The sequence below is a fragment of the Panthera tigris genome, chromosome X (genome assembly GCF_018350195.1).
Source record: "Panthera tigris isolate Pti1 chromosome X, P.tigris_Pti1_mat1.1, whole genome shotgun sequence".
Lineage (NCBI taxonomy): Eukaryota > Metazoa > Chordata > Mammalia > Carnivora > Felidae > Panthera > Panthera tigris.
This window is the reverse complement of record NC_056677.1, coordinates 6,291,566-6,312,861: the sequence shown is the minus strand read 5'-3', so window position 1 is coordinate 6,312,861 and position 21,296 is coordinate 6,291,566. Positions and strand designations below refer to the sequence as shown.

The window sequence follows — 21,296 nt, the reverse complement described above, 5'->3', positions numbered from 1 at the left end:
TTCTCACGTTGGGAGCTGATCATAAGAAACTCCAGAAAATAGGGGTGAACCCTGGGTGGTTCGGTCGGTTAAGCATCTGACTTTGACTCAGGTCATGATCTCGTGGTTTGTAAGTTCAAGCCCTGCATTGGGCTCTCTGCTGGCAGCTCAGAGCCTGCTTCAGATCCACTGTCTCTCTCTCTCTCTCTCTCTCTCTCTGCCTCTTTTGCACTTAGGCTATCTCTCTCTCTCAAAAATAAATAAACATTAAAAAAAAAAAAACCCTCCAGCAAAGAGTGGAACTCTAGGGCTCCCTGGCAGTATTTAAAAATAGATTGAGTTTTTTGAGTTTTGAGTTTCTCGCTGTCTTTGGCAAAATGTAATAATGGTCAACTTGTCTTAACCTAAGTTACTCCAGCAGCCTGAGAGAGCCTGTATCTCAAGAGTCTGTGGGAAATAGTTCTCAAGCAGTGCTGCCCGCTGCTGTAGCTTCTAGACACACGTGACTATTTACATTTAAATTAAAGTTGATGTCAGGGGCGCCTGGGTGGCTCAGTCGGTTGAGCGTCCGACTTCGGCTCAGGTCATGATCTCGCGGTGTGTGAGTTCGAGCCCCGCGTCGGGCTCTGTGCTGACAGCTCGGAGCCTGGAGCCGGCTTCAGATTCTGTGTCTCCCTCTCTCTCTGCCCCTCCCCTGCTCATGCTCTGTCTCTCTCGGTCTCAAAAATAAATAAAAACATTAAAAAAATTTTTAAATTAAAGTTGATGTAATGATAATAATAATTAACAATTAAAATGAGATAAAATATTCAATTCTAAGTCATGCTAGCCAGCCACATTTCCAGTGCCCAGTAACCAACCACACGTGGCTACTGGCTCCTGTGTTAGCTCAGAACATTTCCCTCATCGCAGAAAGATCGAATGGGCAGCACTCGTTGAGATGATAAAATGCCAAAGAAAGTAGTGAGGGTTGGATGGAAAATGTGCCCGTGATGTCACATCCTGTCTTCGTGGTTACTATAAAAATGTCTGGTCTTTGATCAAAGCTGGACTGCTGTTAGCAACATTATTTGTTCCTTAGATTTCTTATTTCAGTCATGTCTGAGAGAGGTTCCTGCATTTTGTTCCTCTCACACATTATCATTATTATTTTTTCCTGGCTGTGAAATAAAATCTGGGTGGTTAGGCTTTTCCCACAAAATCAAAAGCCATTGCAACTTAGTACTACATGTTGATTTACTGTTCATGTGTGAACAAATAACTTGGCCATTAAAATATTGTCTGTGACTGAAGGCTGCCCTCCCGCCTGTGCAGCTGAGTGTGGGATGAGGTCAGCAGCAGGCCCGGCCACTCCTGTCTGAGGCCCTGTTGCCCGAAACCTCCCATCGGTCTGGACAGGAAGTGAAAGAACTCATGCAGGATTGAACAAGACGCTTTTTATTAGGAAAATATTCTTATTTTTACATTCCCTGGGGATGTTTGGATGCTGTTGAAAAATAATCATATATCCTGTGCTTCAAAGTATTTCCTTTATCAGAATACAACACACTTCTAACGGGGAGCTCGGATCAATAAAAAATCGTAACTCCAACAGAATCCCCTTTTCCCTCTTAGACACAGAATGTATTCCCCTTTGGTTCAAGATAAAATGAGAATCAAGTTCTGGTGACAGACTGGTTCTATCATATGTGGATATTTACTCATCTAAAATATTCATTGAATACTTGCTCCTTACTGAACACTAAATTTGGTCCTAGGGTACACTGGTGACCAGAACTGATCTGTCTCCTGTTCTTGTGGCCCTATTGTCTTTAAGAGGAGACCAGTGTTTCAAGAATACGGGAAGTACTATAAATAGGCACAGGAAAAGGTGACATGATTGGCAAAGATTGAGCTGATAGGGAAATGTAATGTAAGTTCAGTGGGCTAGTATATTTTGATTTTGTGCAAGAAGTCATGGAAAAAGTAGTGGTGTGAAATAAAAGAGCACACCGGCTTTGTCAAGACCTCTGTGTTTATTTCCTGGTATATCAGTTATCTGTGGCTGCAGAATGACTCCCTAGTACCTTACACAAGCTTCTATTATCTCATAGTTTCTGGGGGTAGGAATTTGGCAGCAGCTTAGCTGGGTGGTTCTGACTCAAGGTGTCTCATGAGATTGCAGTTAAGATTTCAACCCTGGCTGAAGTCATCTAAAGCCTTAATTGAGGCTGGAGGGTCTGCTCTCATGGCTTTTGGTAGAAGGTGGCTGTTCTCTCTGCACTTTGGCAGAAAGCCTCTGCCAAAGTGGATGTGTTTCATGGGCCGCTTCGGTATCTTCACAACATGGCGGTTGCCTTCCCCCAGAGTGTGTGATCCAAGAGAGAGCAAGATGGATGCCATAGTGCCTTTCATGACTTTGTCTTGAATATCACATATGTTCATTTCACTCTTATTGTATTTGTTAGAGGCAAGTCACACACTCAAGGGAAGGGGAACTAGGCTCCACCTTTTTAAAAAAAATTTTTTTTTTTAACATTTATTTATTTTGGAGAGACAGAGCACAAGCAGGGGAGGGGCAGAGAGAGAGGGAGACAGAGAATTCCGAAGCAGGCTCGTGCAGGCTCTGAGCAGTCAGCACAGAGCCCAATGAGGGGCTCAAACCCATGAACTGTGAGATTATAACCTGAGCTGATGTCGGATGCTTAACTGACTGAGCCACCCAGGTGCCCCTAGGCTCCACCTTTTGAAGGGAGAAGTATCAAAAAATTTTGTGGACATATTTTAACACCATTGCACTCACCGTGGCTCTGTTCTTTTCTAGCTGTGGGATTGTAGGAAAGCTTCTATATTTCCCTGTGAATTTTAGTTTTCTCGTATGAGAAATAAGTTTAATGACACCCATATCACAAGGCTGCTCAGAGGATTAAGTGAGACCATAAGTGAAGAAAACTTTGCAAGTTCTAAGGACTTATGTAGAGGTTAGTCATTTAGGAAAGAGCAGAGAAACATGGAAACCCACACTTACAAATTCCCATTGATTCACTTTAAGAAATTTATTGAGCTCTGAAACGTTTCTAGGATAATTCAGGAATGCTCTAAGCTATGAAAGACTTTCTTCACTTTTTCATTTCCTTTCTCTTCTGTTAGAATTCCAGTTTGATATGTGTTGGAACCCCTTGATATTCCTTTGCTTAAACTAATTTTTAACTCTAGGCTTGCTTGTTCTGGTAGATTCCTTGATGCAAACTTCTAACTGCAATTTCTTTTCTTGGCTGTGTTCAGCGGAGAGCCGTTTCTGTCTTTGAATTTCAATGACATTTTTTTTTTTATCCCCAAGATGTCTAATTTATTTTTCCCATCCACCTGTTATTTTCCTTTACTCCCAACATGTGTTTCCATTCATAGATATTGCTGATGTCTGCACATTAGGAGCTTACCAATCGAAAGAGTTAGACCAACACAGACATGCGAGAAGAGATGCTAAAGAAAACAACTGGTGGGTGCCTGGGTGACTCAGTCGGTTAAGTGTCCTACGTCACCTCAGGTCATGATCTCACGGTGTGTGGGGTTGAGCCCCATGTCGGGCTCTGCACTGACAGCTCAGACCCTAGAGGCTGCTTCGATTCTGTGTCTCCCTCTCTCTCTGCCCCTCCCCTCCTCATGCCGTGTCTTCCTCTGTCTCTCAAAAATGAATAAACGTTAAAAATTAAAAAAAAAAAATCTAAAAAAAAAAACCCAGCTGGTGACAAATGAAGGTATGACTTCTGTTAACAAAGAGCAGCTATTGAGGCATCAACGTTACATGTATTCACTGTGCTGTTGAATTGTTGTGAGTGCTATTTTTAGCCTCATTTCTTCCTATTTGTCTTTAATGTAGATGCCAATAATGAGTAGCGACGCTCTGAGTTCCAGCTAGAATGGGCATTTTTTGTTTGTTTGTTTGTTTTTTAGTCTTTGCTTTCTGTGTGTCTGCATTGGTCTAACTTTTTCAGTCTGTAAGGCCCTAATGTGCAGAGATCAGCAATGTCTCTGATTAGGGCATTAGTATGTGCTTCCTTTTCTGTCCACCTTTGAAATCTCATCTGCTGATCTTCCTAAATCCATCAATATGACTTAATTTCCATAAGAGTCCTTACTTGCCTGTTTTGAATAGTTGTACCTCTCTGAATATTGGCCATTTTCACCTTTACTTCTGCCCCTATTAGTCTCATTTCCCCCTCTCTCTTTCCTAAGGTCATTGTCAAAAAGGATGAGGAAAGTGCCTGCAGAATGACACAAACTTTCTTGACTCATTCAGGCAGTCTTCACTGAGCACATATTCTGGTCTTGGTAACTGACTACTATGCCACATGCTATCAGCTTGAAGACAATGAGGCATGGCTTTTACTTTTCCAGAACTCACTGTTAAGTGTTTCTGAAAATACCAGACTTGCTCATGGATGTTGGAATAATTTAGGCCTCTGTAATGGCAGTTATGGTGATGGTGCTTTGGCTCTGTGCATTGCTATTAGGGATTATTAATACTGTCTGGTATTACCCAGACTGGTTACCCACTTGGGTGGACACAGGTACCTTTTGTTTTTTCTGTACAACTTTGACTTGAAGTGACAAGATCTGGATGTAATATTAGCTTTGCCATTGACTAACAGTGATACAGCCTGTACAGGCTGAGTATAAACATTGCTCAGCATGATTGCTGCCTTACATTGCATTTGCTGAGTGAATCGACAAAGACGTGAACAAAATGATGGTAGGACCTTGGGTAATTCAGGCAACTTGTCTAACCTTCAGATTCATCATTTAAAAAATCATATAACTGCATTAATGCTCTTTAAAGTCTGAACTATAACTCTTTGAGAATGTTTATTTTTGAGAGAGAGAGAGAGAGAGAGAGAGAGCAAACAAGTGAGGTACGAGGAGAGAGGGGGACAGAGGATCCAAAGCATGCTCCACATGAACAGCGGAGAGCCCAGAGTAGGGCTCCAATTCATGAACCATGAGACTACAACCTGAGCCAAAGTTGGATGTTCAACTGACTGAGCCACCCAGGCAACCCTATAACTTTTGTTTTTAAGATTATATTTTCTTCTATTAATTTTTTTTAATGTTTATTTATTTTTGAGAGAGAGAGAGAGAGAGAGAGAGAATGAGAACACAAGCAGGGTGGGGGCAGAGAGAGAGGGAGATACAGAATCCGAAGCAGGCTCCAGGCTCTGAGATGTCAGCACAGAGCCTGATGTGGGGCTCAAACCCACAAACTGTGAGATCATGACCTGAGCCGAAGTCAGACACTGAACTGACTGAGCCACCTAGGTTCCCCTATTTACTTTTTTTTTTTTTTTTGAGAGAGAGAGAGATTGAGAGAGAGAGAGAGAGAGAGATTCCCAAGCCTGATGCGGAGCTCAATCTTATTACCATGGGATCATGACCTGAGCTGAACTCAAGAGTTTGATGCTTAATCAACTGAGCCACCCACACGCTCCTTTAAGATTTTAAAATAAATTTTTGCATACTGGACTAGATATCTTGGAAAAAAAACCAGACAGGTCAAAAGCCTACTGTAATGTATATTATAGTTAAATATAATTCAGTGATGATTTCTCAGGAAGTAATTTTTTTCAAGAAATGTATATAAACCCTAGAAGATATTTTTATTACTATCATCATCATCATAATTGTTATTCACCTAAAGGTGCTTTACCTTGGCAAGCAGTTACGGGATTTGTCTATTTTATGCTTAGGTGTATTGATCTCATTCAGACTCCCTCATCGTTACAGCAGGTTGGTGATTTGACAATTCCTCAGAGATCACTTTTTACTCCTTACATTTATTAGAATTCCTTTCTCTGTGAGTTTTCATAAATCTTTGTAGTGATGAATTGGTGAGTGTCTAGCACAAAAGCAAATGAACTTATTTTTCACTCTTCCACAGTTTCTAGAAGATGGCTTGCCATTAGCAAAGTAAGGTCACTTTCCCGATGTTCAAATTGCTAAGTTTTCCCTAGTTACATATTTGCTATCGACTTCCATGGATTGATTTCTATTTTAGGAATTGATTCTAATTTTTTTTATTTTTTATTTTTGAGAGAGAGAGCGAGAGCAGAGCAGGGTAAAGAGACAGAAAGAGAGAGAGAAAGAGACAGTGAGAGTGAGAGTCCCAAGTAGGCTCCACACTCAACACAGAGCCCGACGTGGGGCTTGATCCCATGACCCCAGGATCATGACCTGAGGTGAAATCAAGAGTTGCTCAACCAACTGAGCCACACAGGCACCCCTGATTCTTTTTTTTTTTTTTCAATTTTTTTTTTAACGTTTAATTATTTTTGAGAGAGAGAGAGACAGAGTGTGAGTGGGGGAGGGGCAAAGAGAGACAGGGAGACACAGAATCCAAAGCAGGTTCCAAGCTCTGAGCTGTCAGCACAGAGCCTGATGTTGGGCTCGAACCCACAAACTGCAAGATTATGACCTGAGCCGAATTCGGACACTGAACCGACGGAACCACCCAGGCGCCCCTAGGCACCCCTGATTCTAATTTTGCATTGGCTACTGTGTCTTTGACCTGAAAACTGGTCAAGAATGTGCACAATGGAATACACAGGGCTGGAATACACAGGACTAAAACAGCTCACTCAGCCTGTCTTGATGCTGCTTGATTTCTCACCAATCCATCAGTCCAAATCTGTGACCACACACATTTCCTTCAAAGGCACTCTGCTTTGAGAATCTCTTGCAGTAGCTGAATTAGACAGGTACTTGGGTTTTCACTTATACTCTTGTAAGTCAGGAAACCCCCCTTTGGATGTACTTCTTTGTACATTAATCACGTGTAGTAGTGTCACTGCCATGTCTGTTGGGCTTCTGCGATGTCTGAGGGATGCAGAGTAAGGTATACAACACCTGTGCAGGGGAATCCCAGGTTTCTTGTGAATTCTACTTTGTTCCACCCCATCGAATAGATGATAAATACCTGGTGATAAAGCTACTGATAACAGGTGCCTTTTTGTGTGTGTGAAAATGATCATGGATGCAGAGCAGTGGTTAAGGGTATAGGCTCTGGTCTCAGACCTCGTGGTTCTGAATTCTTATCCTGTCGCAGACTAATTCTATGGGCTGGGCAGACTTCCTTTACTCTCTCTCAGCCTCAGTTTCCTAATAGTGAAAGGGGGGAATGACCCACATGGTTACTGGGCATTGAATGAGTAATGCTAATGGAATAGTTGAATGCTTAGATCGGTAATGTGGTCTTAGAAAATGCTCAGTTAACGTGAAAAATAAAAGGCAAACAAAAAGCCAATTGGTGCCATTTCTTTCCCTGTGATGTAAAGAATAAAATCTAGAAATACAAGGAAGCAGGATAGCTACTGACTAAATTTACTTCCTTTTATCCACCCCCCCACCCCCCACCCCCGCCCCAGGATATTTCCTTGTAAAATTAGAGAGTGTACTTGGGGATAAGAAGGTGATGGTTGTGGGCAGAGAAATGTCTGGGTGAAGAAAGGACTATTAAATAGACATTTTATATTTTGGGTAATTACCCAGAATACAGAAGGCAGTTTTCCATGCTTGGGAAATTCCCTGCTACAGTGGGGGAACCTTCTTAATTTTTGTTTTAAATTTTATTGTGCATGACAGGCTGTGTTCCCTTTAGAGGCCATCTGAATACTGGATTTGCCCATATAATTTCATGAACTGAGTTATTCCACTCATCTGTGAGCTCTCATACATTTGATTCCATGAATATAATTTGATACATTTGGCTAAAAGATGTTGGCTAACATGATAAGAATTTCATTTTGGTGTAGATGTAGCAAGATTGGAAACATGTAGCAAGGTACAGCAAGTCGGTTCATAGGATTTTATAAAGAAAGAAATAATTTGTTTCTTAAAAATTAAGAGGGCTTGGCATATATCCAGTATAGTGTTATTCATAATGTACCTTTTAATATTCAGTCTGTTACATACAAAGTAAAGAAAAAAACATGAGTTTAACCCTTCTTCAATGCAAATATTTGATAGACCATTTAAAATTTTATCTCAATATATCCCCTCCAATTCAATTAAGCTCTGAAGCTTTCTTTTGTAGAAAAAAAAAAAAATCATACTCTACATAGTCTCAATTTAGTGTTTTTTTTGTCAATTAGATTACATATCATGTAATTTCATAACTGACACAGGTTGTTGGCAACTGTATTTAGACAGTTATGGAAAATTTTGGAGAGCCATGTAGACTATCTCTATACCCTTGATCAAAATACAATCAGAAAAAGGAACTTTGTAGCAAGAAGTACAGTAGTTGTAAGAAGAAAAAATTTAATTGATGTGCAAAATATCCATGTTTGGTTTTTGATGCTTTAAAGACTATTTATATAGTTTTTTTTTTTAATTTTTCAAATGTTTATTTATTTTTGAGAGAGAAACAGAGCATGAGTGAGGGAGGGGCAGAGAGAGAGGGAGGCACAGAATCTGAAGTAGGCTTCAGGCTCTGAGGTGTCAGCACAGAGCCTGACATGGGACTCAAAACCATGAACTGTGAGATCATGACCTTAGCTGAAGTCAGACACCAAAATGACTGAGCCACCCAGGTCCCTCCACCCCCCCAAAAAATATTTTATGTGATCCACTGAATAATCTGCGGGAAGGGTTGATACCTTGAAAAAATTTTTTTTCCTGTTGGAGTGGAGTCCTTTTCTGGGTAATCTGTGCTCGGCGTATATGTGTGTGTATGTGTGTGTGTGTGTGTGTGTGTTCAAATTACTACAGCTGTGTAACATGTTACCCCCAAAATATAGAGGCTTAAAACAATGGTCATAATTTCTTTCTTTTTTTTTAAGTAGTCTGCTCCTTCCACCTTTTTTTTTTTTAATTTTTTTACATGTATTTATTTTTGAGAGAGACAGAGCACAAGTGGGGGAGGGGCAGAGAGAGAGAAAGAGACACAGAATCTGAAGCAGGCTCCAGGCTCCGAGCTGTTGGCACAGAGCCCGATGCGGGGCTCGAACTCACAAAGGGGGAGATCATGACCTGAGCTGAAGCTGGACGCTTTAACCGACCAAGCCACCCAGGCACCCTGGTCATAATTCCTTATCTCTTGGGTTTCTGTGGGTCAGAAATTTGGGCTCAGCTGAGTGATTGTGGCTCTGATCTCTCAGGAGGTTGCAGTCAGTTGTTGATTGGAGCTGCAGGCATCTGAATGCTTAACTAGAGCTGGGATCTCCTTTCCAGGCAGCTGCCTCAGTTGTCTGACATGTTAGTCCCTTTCTACATGGCGTCTTCACATGCTGCTTGAGTATCCTTGCAGCATGGTGGGTGGTGTTTGACAGAATGGTGTGTTGCAAAAGACCAAGGTGGAAGCTTTAATGCCTTTTATGGGCTCTGCTTGGAAATCACACACTAGTATTTCTGCTGTGTTCTGTTGGTGCAAGGCTAGTCCTGGTTTGGTGTGGGAGTGGATTATGAGAGTATGAACTCCAGTCGGTTACCATCATTTGGGTCCATTTTGAAGGCTGGTTGCCATGGTGCATATACTTACATGTTTTAACCCACATTTTAGAAGTTTTCAGTAAAATACCAGTATTGGACATGATCTACTTAAACATACTTAAACACAGGAACAGCAGAGAAAAATTATTTAAGGTTCAAAACAATGAATTCAAATATAGCCAGTTTGAGAAGTATGAATGTGTTCTGCTTTTGAATGAAAGAGCATTTTTTAAATTTTTATTTATTTTTTTAATATTTAATATGCAATTTTATTACTAAATACTTTTATAATACATGGCATGTATTTACTTAAAAAGTATGCTCTAATTTTATAAAAATTAGTTACTTAATATATAACTTTGACTTGCCATCCTTTCACATTTATTGCTTTCTACTTAATAGCACTCTGTAATATATTTGCTGTGCCTTTATTTTTCTATGGAATGTCAATAATGTGACTTACAAGCAAAAATGTCAGTGTTTTCAGATAAAGATATCTTTATAAAGTTGTTTGTGGAATACAGTTTTCTTTTTTTTTCTCATTTATTTTATTTTTATTTTTTTAATATATGAAATTTATTGTCAAACTGGTTTCCATACAACACCCAGTGCTCATCCCAAAAGATGTCCTCTTCAATACCCATCACCTACCCTCCTCTCCCTCCCACCCCCATCAACCCTCAGTTTGTTCTCAGTTTTTTTTTTAAAATTTTTTTTAACGTTTATTTATTTTTGAGACAGAGAGAGACAGAGCATGAATGGGGGAGGGTCAGAGAGAGAGGGAGACACAGAATCTGAAACAGGCTCCAGGCTCTGAGCGGTCAGCACAGAGCCTGACGAGGGGCTTGAACTCATGGACCGCGAGATCATGACCTGAGCTGAAGTCGGCTGCTTAACCAACTGAGCCACCCACGTGCCCCATTGTTCTCAGTTTTTAAGAGTCTCTTATGCTTTGGCTCTCTCCCACTCTAACCTGAAAGAGCATTTTAAAAAAAGTTTTTAAATTTGAGAGAGAGAGAGTGGGAGGGGCAGAGAGAGGGAGGGAGAGGGAGAATCCCAAGCAGGCTCCATGCTGTCAGCCCAGAGCCCGATGCAGGGCTTGAACTCATGAACCGTGAGATCATGTCCTGAGCTGAAATCAGGAGTTGGTCACTTAACTGACTGAGCCACCCAGTCACCCTGGAAGAGCAGTTTTCAAGAAATTTCCTCCTTAAATGGATAAAGATATGAAAATTTTATGTATGCAATTATTCTTAAGCTTGGAATGATCCTTTTTCTCCTTTGCTTGGCTGGAAATTATGCATACTTAAGGACCTTAATGCCTGTAATGGCAATTCAAGTAAACAGGTCATTAGCTACAGAATACATTTGTATGTGCTACGGTTTGATAATGAACGTATTCACATGGAAAAGAATCTGGGAAATTCAGGATTTACAAGCAAGTTAGAGGACTCTGCTGTGTATCTGACTCCATGAAGTCTCTCTAGCATTGGGAGCTTTAAAAGGCGTATGTTGATGTTTTTAAAGATAGCAGAAAAACCCAAACTGCCTGCTCTGGAGTATTAGGAAATGCACTTAGCACCGCTTCATGAGAAGTGGCTTCAGAGTCTCGAGGTGGCTCTGCCACATGAAGCTTGGCCTCAGGTCTCGTTAAAGTCATCCTTGGAACAGAACCCTGCATTCCTTGTGGAGGAGGGCACAGGAACAACCTGGAGAAAGAGGTGGTTGGAGAAGAAGATTCATGGAAGGAAAGTAATACCCACAGGAGTCCGGGGTGTCTGTGATTAGCTCTACTCACAGGTGTTTTATGTCACCAGATTTCATCAATGGTGTCATCCTTCTGGCTTTACACAACTGGGTGCAAATGTATCTTTTCAGGTTTTCTGTTTCCTTGTGTGTTTTGCTTGTTTTTTCTTCTTTATTGAAACCGGCTTTCCTGAACATCCAAATTTGGAAAATGGAATAGTTGGGGCTGCTTTCCATCTCGCAGGATCTGCCGTGAAGAAACAAACAGAACAAAACAACATACGCCCCTGCTACCCACCCTCAACCTTACCACTGTGATAAGAAACTACAAAGACATAGGGGGTTATGATGAAGTTGGGCAATTTTTTTTTTTTTTTAGTGTTTATTTTATTTTTCAGAGCAGGGGCGGGGGGAGGGGAGGGGCAGAGAGAAAGGGAGACACAGAATCTGAAGCAGGCTCCGGGCTCTGAGCTGTCAGCACAGAGCCCAACACGGGGTTCGAACCCATGAACCGTGAGATCATGACCTGAGCTGGAGTTGGACGCTTAGCCGACTGAACCACCCAGGCACCCCTAAAGTTGGGCAATTCTTGGAAAAGATTTAATAATAATTTATCTTTAAGGGATCCAAAATAAGATATGCAAGTGAGATGGTATATATTTTTAATTAGATTTTTTTTTGGGGGGGATAGATTCTTGTCCAGGCTCCATTTGCTAGAGGCTTATTTTTATCTGGGTTCTTCCTTTTCTAAAACTGTCGGAGAGAATTATTTTCTCAGGACATCAGATTCTTGGCTCAAGCTGTAACTAGACCGGCTGTAGAATTTTTTTTTAAGTATCTTTTTCTTCTTGTTTCTCATCTTTTATTTCTCAAAATACATGTGCTTTTTATAGATATGAGAGCAATTTTCAGATTGGGCTCTCTGAAAATAGTTTGAATTGGAATATATTAGGGAAAAATCATAATTTACCCACAGAAGCACATCATGCTTTATTTTATTAAAAGCAGTACAGAGAGGCTGCATGTAGGAAAAGAAAATGAGGTGGAGATTCTTCTCTATTATTTAAGCCACAGTATTCTTTATAGGAATAGTTTTTAATGTTAAATGGACACATTACAAATAAATTTAAGCACAACTTTCTCTTCTGTTTTGCTTTGTTTATATTTCTCCTCAAACATCCTCCTGGGGATTGAAGAAGACCACAGGGTCATATTTTACAAGGGTATCCTTTTCCAACTATGGAATTAACCCTGTAAGATTCCAAAGAACTTTGCCGCCTGGATCCAATTCTCTCGTCCACTCCCATTGACTCTCTTCTGTTCACTTCCTTTATCCTTCTCATCATGACAGTATTGCTTGAACCCTTCATGTCCAGTTTAATTTCCATATTGCATGAAGTTGTTACTTTTCATATAGTAATATTCTGATTGCATCCTATCTGTCCAAAAGTTTGGGAACAGTTTTCATTACCATTAGGTGACATCCAAAGCCCTCTAGCTCAAAAACCAGGTACCATGAAACATGCGAATATCATATAACCCAATCATTGCCATTGTGGGATTTTGTCCTAGACAGATGAGTTTATGTTCACACAAATATCCAGACATCAACTTTATTTGTGATAGCTCCAATTTCTCGTGTCCTTCAACAGATGAATGATTAAGCCAACTGTGGTCCATCCATACAAAGGAATAATACTATGCAATAACAGGGAACAGACTGTTTTATAGTCACAGCAACATGGATGTATCTCCAAGGAAATAAGCTAAGTGGAAAAAGCCAATCAGTCATTAGGTGGAGGCTGTTCCCAAGGCAGAATAATTCCTCGGTATTTATAGCTCACTGCTCATAAGAGCCCAGTGGGATACTGTCGCCATAGAAAGTCCCCTGGCTGACAGTTGTTAGGTGTTGGCAGCTGGAAGACAGTCTTGGGGACATGAAAATGCATGTGTCAAGGGAATATGGATGAGCACAGAAAGAGCTTCCTACCGAAAATGAAATTAAGGAATATCCAGAAAGTAGAGGGAAAAAAAGACAATGGATAACAAGAAAGGATAAGAAAATTAAAGGACCATTTGAGGAAGCCCAATACATAAACAAAAGCAATTCCAGGACGAGAAAAAACAGGAGAGAGGGAATAAATCATAAGTTATTTTTTTTTCAGTCCAAAAAAGTGATTTCTGTTTCTGATAGGAGCACGGCAGAAGCTTAGTTCTTTCTGAACTGTCTCCTCCTGGAAAACTTACACAGTTACAAGGAAAAACAACAGCAACCTACAGGACACATTTTCAGTGAATCTGGGAAATAGAGAAAAACCTGGAGACTCCAAATTATAAGCACAGCTCCCAAAGTCAGAACCAGCAAGAAGCCTGAATGGAAAGTCATGGCAGTTTTATGTAATCATAGTATAAACATAGTATAATGTACCAGGGAAGGTTTGCGTGGGAGTCATCCACGTGGAGGTGCTGTTTAAAGCCATTGGAATGACTGCTTTGCCAAAGAGAGGAGAAAGGGCTTATGTCGGTGTTGTTTTAACATGCTTATAGATCACCTTGTCATAGGGGATCTTGTTACAGCCTTGTCAGGACTGGGACCTGAAGTTCTGCATTTCCAACAGGCCCCTGGGTGATGCTGATGCTATCTGCCCATGGACCCTGGGAATAACCAGATCTACAGAGCACACTTTGAATAACAAGGCTTTAGAGCAGGGTTCTCAGCTCTAGCTGCACATTCTAAGCATCTGGGGAGCTATAAAAAGTCCTGTTTCTCAGGCCTCATCCCAGAGAAGTCCATCAAATCTGTGGGGACCCAGGCATCAGTGGTCAACTGCAGCTCTAAAGGCAGAATCTGGGAATTAGGTGTTAAGCTAGATGCACTAGGGGCCACGAAGGTACCTTAAAGAGGGAAACAAGTCAGGTATAGTGGGGAGGGGCTAGCAGCCCCCCAGACCATGGCCATGTGGAAATGTGGGCCTAGTTGTTAGCAGATATTCCAGTTATTCAAGATGGCCAGGCATTTGGGTGCAATGCAGAATGGAAAACAATGCATTTTTTTTAAATTTTTTTTAACGTTTATTTATTTTTTGAGACAGAGAGAGACAGAGCATGAACGGGGGAGGGTCAGAGAGAGGGAGACACAGAATCTGAAACAGGCTCCAGGCTCTGAGCTGTCAGCACAGAGCCCGATGCGGACCTCGAACTCATGGACCGCGAGATCATGACCTGAGCCGAAGTCGGCCGCCCAACCGACCAAGCCACCCAGGCGCCCCGAAAACAATGCATTTTTATGCATTGCCACCCAATCCAGATTTTTCTGCAACACTGAGTGGACAGCATCGGGCAGACTAGAAAACCTGCTGGCTAACTTGATGGCAACTGCTGAATTAAGATGAGAGCTCGAAGTGTGCTGGAAATGTGTTTGTCATCCTAATGACTGAGGGTTGGAAGGTACACTTGGCAGCGTTCAGGGATGCCAAACACCTGTGGTGCTGGGGTAGCTCTGTACCATGAAGAACAATGGAAAAAAAAAAAAAGAATAATGAAGACTTGTCCTGGCAAAATGGCAAATGTCCCTTCAGAGAAAGAGGCACATTAGGACTTGGGGAAGACAGTTTGAAAAAGTGACTAGATAATCCAGGTTTCTCTACCTTGTTTCCTAGGATACAATTATCTGTACCTGTCCATCTCTATCTCTCTATCCATCCATCATTATCTATCTATCCATCCATCCATCATGAATCCATCCATCCATCTATCCATCCATCCATCATGAATCCATCTATCCATCTATCCATCCATCCATCCATCCATCCATCCATCCATCCATCCAACATCTATCTAGTATGTATCACCATACACAGAAAAAAAAATTTTTTTTTCTGGTAAAGAAGTATTTGAGGCAATGGGAAAAAATGAATAGTCAAATTGTATTATCATAAACTTTTTTTTTCAGTTTGACATTGACTATATTATACATTCTAAAGCTGTGTTCATATTAAGCCATAAAAGATTCCACAAGCATCTTCACCCAGGCAGCCACTTCTCTACTTTCATGATAATATCTTTTATCCATTTGTTAGTCCTGCATAACATACACCTTTATACATTCCTGTTGAGACTGCCAGCATGGTGGCCATAATTCATCCCAGCTTTCTACTTTTACTTTTCATTCACGTAATTCTCTACTCTTGTTAAAGTTTTAAAGGATGCCCAGTGATATACAATGAAAATCATTCTTTTTCTCAGCCTGCTTAAGTAGGCTATATGTCTGGTGAGGCTTTATGGACTTGTACTGTAAAGATATAACTTTATATTATATAGAAGGAATATGGGAGAACTGTTGCTGATTAAAAGGCATCATACTGGAGAGTGACCATGTGCACTGAAGAAGGAAAATGGAAGTAGGATTGGATTACAAGTATGAGGTTCTGTAATGGGAGATTCCGAATGCCAACTGGCCATTCATTCCTGGAATGGAATGCATACCAGCACCGCAGCTATCCAAGTTTGATTTACGTTTTTACATGCTCACAGTTTTGTGAATAAAGTAAGATAAAAGCAAAATAAGAAAAGAGTAAAATAAAGAAGAACCTATAATGCGGTGTGTCTAAGGGCTGTCCTTGATCACCATCTGAAGTCATCGTATTCATTTCCATCTCAGCTCCCAGTACACCAGTCATATTGGATTAGCCTCCCCAGCCCTCATATGGCCTCATCCTAACTTAAATAATTACATCTGAAATGGACTCATTTCCAAATAGAGTCATGTTCTGAGGTACTGGGGGTTAGGATTTCAACATATGAATTCTGGGGGGACGCAATTCAACCCATAACACAGATATGCAATACATATGTATTGAATGAATGAAGAAAGGTAGGGAAAGGGCTTGCCTGGGCACCATTCTACTTCCAAGTGGTCAGGACACTGCATGTGTCTGATTGCATCTACCCCAGGAGTCAGTATTCTGTAAAATGTATGAGTCAATGATTGTAACTGGATTCTTTATAAACACAAAAAGGTGATTCCTTGAGTGACATGAATGGTGACAGTATATACATTGCCAGTGGTTTAATCACAGATAAAGTGTAAACGTGTAAAGAATTTTAGGAAGACCATCCAGGTACAGCTAGAGAGTGGCTTTTGATGTGACCTGTTGGTTCCTGAGCTGAACCTGCAAGTTTGGACCTTGGGGACACTGCTCTCCAATGTTTGAAAACTCATACTAAAGCCCAAGTTCAGGAAATTGCCCCAAGCCCTACCTATGCTCTCTGCTTTGGATCCCCAGACTTTCCTGTCATTTGGCTCCTAGCATCACTCTGAGTTTCTGTTGTCATCTGACCTTTTCCGTCTTCTTAGTCATCCTGTATTTGTCCATCCCTGACTTGCCACTTAACTTGTATCACAGGGCATAAATGTGTGGCAGAATTCGTAGACATTTTGCATATAATTTCCCAAAAGTTCTAACTTTTTTTTTTTTTTAACGTTTATTTATTTTTGAGACAGAGAGAGACAGAGCAAGAACGGGGGAGGGTCAGAGAGAGGGAGACACAGAATCTGAAACAGGCTCCAGGCTCTGAGCTGTCAGCACAGAGCCCGATGCGGGGCTCGAACTCACGGACCGCGAGATCATGACCTGAGCTGAAGTTGGCCCCTTAACCGACTGAGCCACCCAGGCGCCCCAAAAGTTCTAACTTTAAACAGGAACTTTCTGTTGTGTTTATAGAAATGCTGGAACTTCTGTAGTTGCTGAAAAAATAAGCACCATGAGGGGAAGGAGTCATGTGTGATTTTTTGACTGTTTTTTTGAGTTTTTGATTTTTATTCCAACTGTATTCTCAGTTCCCGAATATCACTTGGCACATATTTGTTTTCTTACAGAGATTCCTTTCTTGCTGGGGACCTAAGTACTAATTGCTTCAGCCTTCAGCAGAATGATTGAAAATAACTAATGTGGACATTGTGGGAGGCATTTTATGTACTTTTATACTTTAGGCTGTGGGCTGTAAGCTGCTGGGAAAATGTTCCTCTATCTTGTAAAATACATTTCCTATATACTGTTTTCTGTGTCTGTAAATGAACATCTTCATTTTCAAGACAACCATGTGTCTACTCAGAGCCAGCTTCACATTCAGGTAGGATTTTCTTTAAAACGCTTCAAATGTGAGTTCTTCCCATGTGAAACTAATACTAAAAAATAAGCAACTTACCCAAAATCACTTGGCTAGGGACTGGCAGAAATAGTATTCAAACCAGGCTTTCTAACTCCAAGCTCCGTGTTCTCTCCAGGAAAATATTCAAGTGTTTTTCTTAAGAGACAAAAAAAGGGAAAGAGGAAATGCACAAATTTTACAATTCATAGATCCAAAACTGGGAGCAATTACCCTATTCTATAGCTGGGGAAACTGAAGCCCAAAGACTCCCTCAAAAGGTCACAATACTGGGACAAGAGTGTCTAGAACACATGTAATAGAAATATAATGCTGGCCTTAATGCCAGCCATAGTGGTAATTTAAAATTTTCTAGCACTGTCATTAAAAGGTGATAAAAAGGGGCACCTGGGTGGCTCAGTCAGTTGAGCATCCGACTTCGGCTCAGGTCATGATCCCGCGTGGGGCTCTGTGCTGACAGCTCGGAGCCTGGAGCCTGCTTCGAGTTCTGTGTCTCCCTCGCTCTCTCTGCCCCTCCCCCGCTCACGCTCTGTCTCTGTCTCTCAAAAATAAATAAACATTAAAGAAAAATTTTAAAAAGTGATAAAAAACAGACAAAATTAATTTTAATAATACAGGCAACTGATCTAGTACATCACAAAAATATCACTTTAGCACCTAATAAATACATGAATGAATGAATAAATAAATAAATAAATTAATTAAATAAAACTAAGTTTTTTAAGTTTATGTATTTATTTTGAGAGAGAGTGAGTGGGGAAGGGGCAGAGAGAGAGGGTGAGAGAGAATCTCAAGCAGCCTCTGAGCTGGTGCAGAGCCCAACGCGGGCCTCAATCCCATGAACCCATGATCCCATGAACCATGAGACAATGACCAGAGCTGAAATCAAGAGATACTTAACTGACTGAGCCACTTAGGTGCCCCAATAAATAAATTATTAATGGATATTTTGTATTCCTTTTCTCATACCAAATCTTCCAAATCCTGTGTGTATTTTAAACTTACTGCACCTCTCAATTCAGGCTCGCCATGTTTCAAGTTCTCAAAAGCTGCATGTGGCCAGCGGCTACCCTCTTGGACAGCATAGCTCCAGGACAACCCTGAAGCCCTTATTTTCTTCTCAGCAAATGCACAGTGCCTCCCAGACTTCCATGTCATTGGATTCATAAAATAATAATCATAAAGAGCTGGTGCTTATTTTGAATTACTGTAGGTGGAAGAAGGCAGGAGCAGCAACCAGCTGGGAAGTATATTTCATTCGTGGAAGATGTTTTAAATTACAACTCCTGTGCTAGTAATGCAAATCAGTAATGAAAACTAGATTATAAATTTCACAGTGGGGCATAATATTGAAAATATTTGTGTTCTGAAGATAAAGATGCGTAATGTACTTTTGACGTAATGCTTCCAGGACTTCTGATTCTCATTCTTTGAGCTATTTTCAATTATGGTAACATTTCTACCAAAACTCACTCCCTTCTCCCTGGTACCCCTTCCATGCACCCAAGGAGCAGCACATAGGCTCTCGTAACATCTTGGTAGAGGAGCTACCCCCTTTTCCTCACTTAAATCCATTCTAATGCTACCAGTTCAGTCTTTCCCTAAAATATGCCCAACAGAACAACAATTCTGTGGAATGTGGTTACGGATTCTACAAGGCAAAAGAGTTTCTGTGTCCAAATGAGTTTGGACAATACAGGACTAACAATATCTGTTATGACGGGATTTGGTTGGATGTGACAAAGTCGACACACGGTTTTAACTAAGCAGGAATTGATTTCTTCTCACATTATAAAAGATCCAGACATAATCCAAGGCTGCTGCAGTGACTTCACACTCTCCCCAGTATCCCAGACTGTCTCCTTCCTCTCTCTTCTTCAGCTGGAACTTAAAAAAAAAAAAATGTTCATTTATGTTTGAGAGAGAGAGAGAGAGAGAGAGAGCACAAGAAGGGGAAGGGCAGAGAGAGAGGGCCACACAGAATTCGATGCAGGCTCCAGGCTCTGAGCTGTCAGCACAGAGCGCGACGCAGGGCTGGAACTCACAAACTGAGAGATCATGACCTGAGCCGAAGTTGTATGCTCAACCCATTGAGCCACCCAGGCGCCCCATTCAGCTTGTACTTTTAATCCTCCTGCTCATTGCTTCCTACTTGCAAGATGGCTTCCCCAAAAGTATATGTTTTAGGCTCAAAGAAGAAAGGAGGGGTGGAGGGCAGGAGGGATGAAAGGAAGAGGGTTAGGAAGGATGGAAGGACGGAGGGATGGCGGAAGGAAAGATGCCTTCATCAGGAAGCTAAAACTTTCCCCACACTCTCTAGGAGTCTCCTAGTTAGGTTTCATTAGCTGGAATGATATCCCAAGGCTACCTACAGCTTCAAGAGAGTCTCGCAAGATGTATATATTTTAACAGAGCACATTATGGTGGTAAACTAAGTCACACGGCTCTTCTTAAGAATGAAGGAGGAAATGGAATCTGGGATGCTCTGGGATGCTCAGTATGTGCCACGTGGAGTTTTCTTAGAACTTGTTTTGTTTGTTTTGTAAGATTTTGCTTTGTACATATCAAATGGGGTGGGGGGAGGTATTAACCTGCTTTTTTTTTTTTTTTAACGTTTATTTATTTTTGAGACAGAGAGAGACAGAGCATGAACGGGGGAGGGGCAGAGAGAGAGGGAGACACAGAATCGGAAACAGGCTCCAGGCTCTGAGCCATCAGCCCAGAGCCTGACGCGGGGCTCGAACTCACGGACCGCGAGATCGTGACCTGAGCCGAAGTCGGACGCTTAACCGACTGAGCCACCCAGGCGCCCCACCTGCTTTCTTGACCAAAGGGATCAAGGACCTGCACGCTGACGTCTTCCCTCTGCCTCCGCCTGGAACACAGATACCCTTCTGGAGTGACAGCGACCATGTGGCCGGAACCAGTGCAAGTCCCCGAGAATTCCAGAACCGGCCGCCCTTCGGTGAACGCCAGCCACTACCTGCGAGCGGACTGCGGTTACGTGACAAACTGCAAGTCTCCATCAGCCCAGGTAGCAAGCCTCCCCGGCAAGCTGCGCTGAGAAACCAGCCTGCGACTGCAGCTGGCCCTCCTCGAATCCCGGCAGCCTCAGCGGCCGGCCGGCGCGGGCTCTCCTGGGCTCCCGGCAGCCTCAGCGGCCGGCCGCGCGGGCCCTCCTCGGCTCCCGGCAGCCTCAGCGGCCTCAAGCTCTCTCTCCCTCAGAGCGTCCTGCGTCCAAGGTGGCGGCGCCGCTCTGCGGGTCACCGGCGCCCTCCCTGCCCCTTCTCGCCCCTCACAGCCCACGCAGCGGCCCTGCCACCCCAGGGCAAGCACTGCGGAGAGATGGGCCTGGCCCGGAAGTAGGGGACTCGGGGTCGCCGTAACCCACCCTCCGTCCTGGGGGGGGGGGGGGCGGGGGCTCCAGCCTGGCGCCGCCCCCTGAGGGGCGGAGGCCTGGAGCCCCACGTGCTACGCCCCAACTTTCCAGGGTGCTGCTGGATGCACTGCGGCCGGAGGCTGGCTTTCTTGTGAGAACTCTAGATCCAGAGCGTTGCGTGGCAGGAAGCTTGCGTCCACGCAGGAACGGGCTGTGGCATTCGTGCAGGTGGGCCTCGCGCCGCAGCCAGTGTTGCGGGGAAGGCTCATGGCACCTGCGGGGCCACTGCGCGCAGCATTAGGCTCTGACGCGAGTGTGGGTTCCTGTTCGGCTCCCTCGTCCGCTTGACAGCCCGGAGACCTACCCTGAAGCGGTTCCTTTCTCCAGGGTGGGTTCTTCTTCCGGCTGCTGCCTGCAATCTTGCCCCGAGTGACCCGCTTGGAACGACTGTACTGCTGTTTGACTCCAAGCGTTTTTGACTGGGAATCTCTAGCTGGTTCCGCCACTGAAGGATTTGGACGGACGGCCTTCCATCTGTGATGTCTTCGTTATCGTGGACTCT

General features: G+C 42.5%; 1 long non-coding RNA gene across 2 annotated transcripts; it reads right to left on the bottom strand.

The window, feature by feature from the left end:
- Window positions 1-10,594: 10,594 nt before the first annotated feature.
- Window positions 10,595-20,705, bottom strand: LOC122235350. 2 transcript variants are annotated; one of them, XR_006213421.1, is made up of 5 exons: window positions 20,171-20,705; window positions 19,144-19,242; window positions 17,395-17,493; window positions 11,240-11,434; window positions 10,595-11,150 (listed from the first exon to the last, which is right to left on the bottom strand). It is a non-coding gene; the product is annotated as an uncharacterized LOC122235350 (long non-coding RNA). The 2 variants fall into 2 exon arrangements; XR_006213422.1 differs by lacking the exons at window positions 10,595-11,150; window positions 11,240-11,434 and adding an exon at window positions 14,404-14,686.
- Window positions 20,706-21,296: the final 591 nt, after the last annotated feature.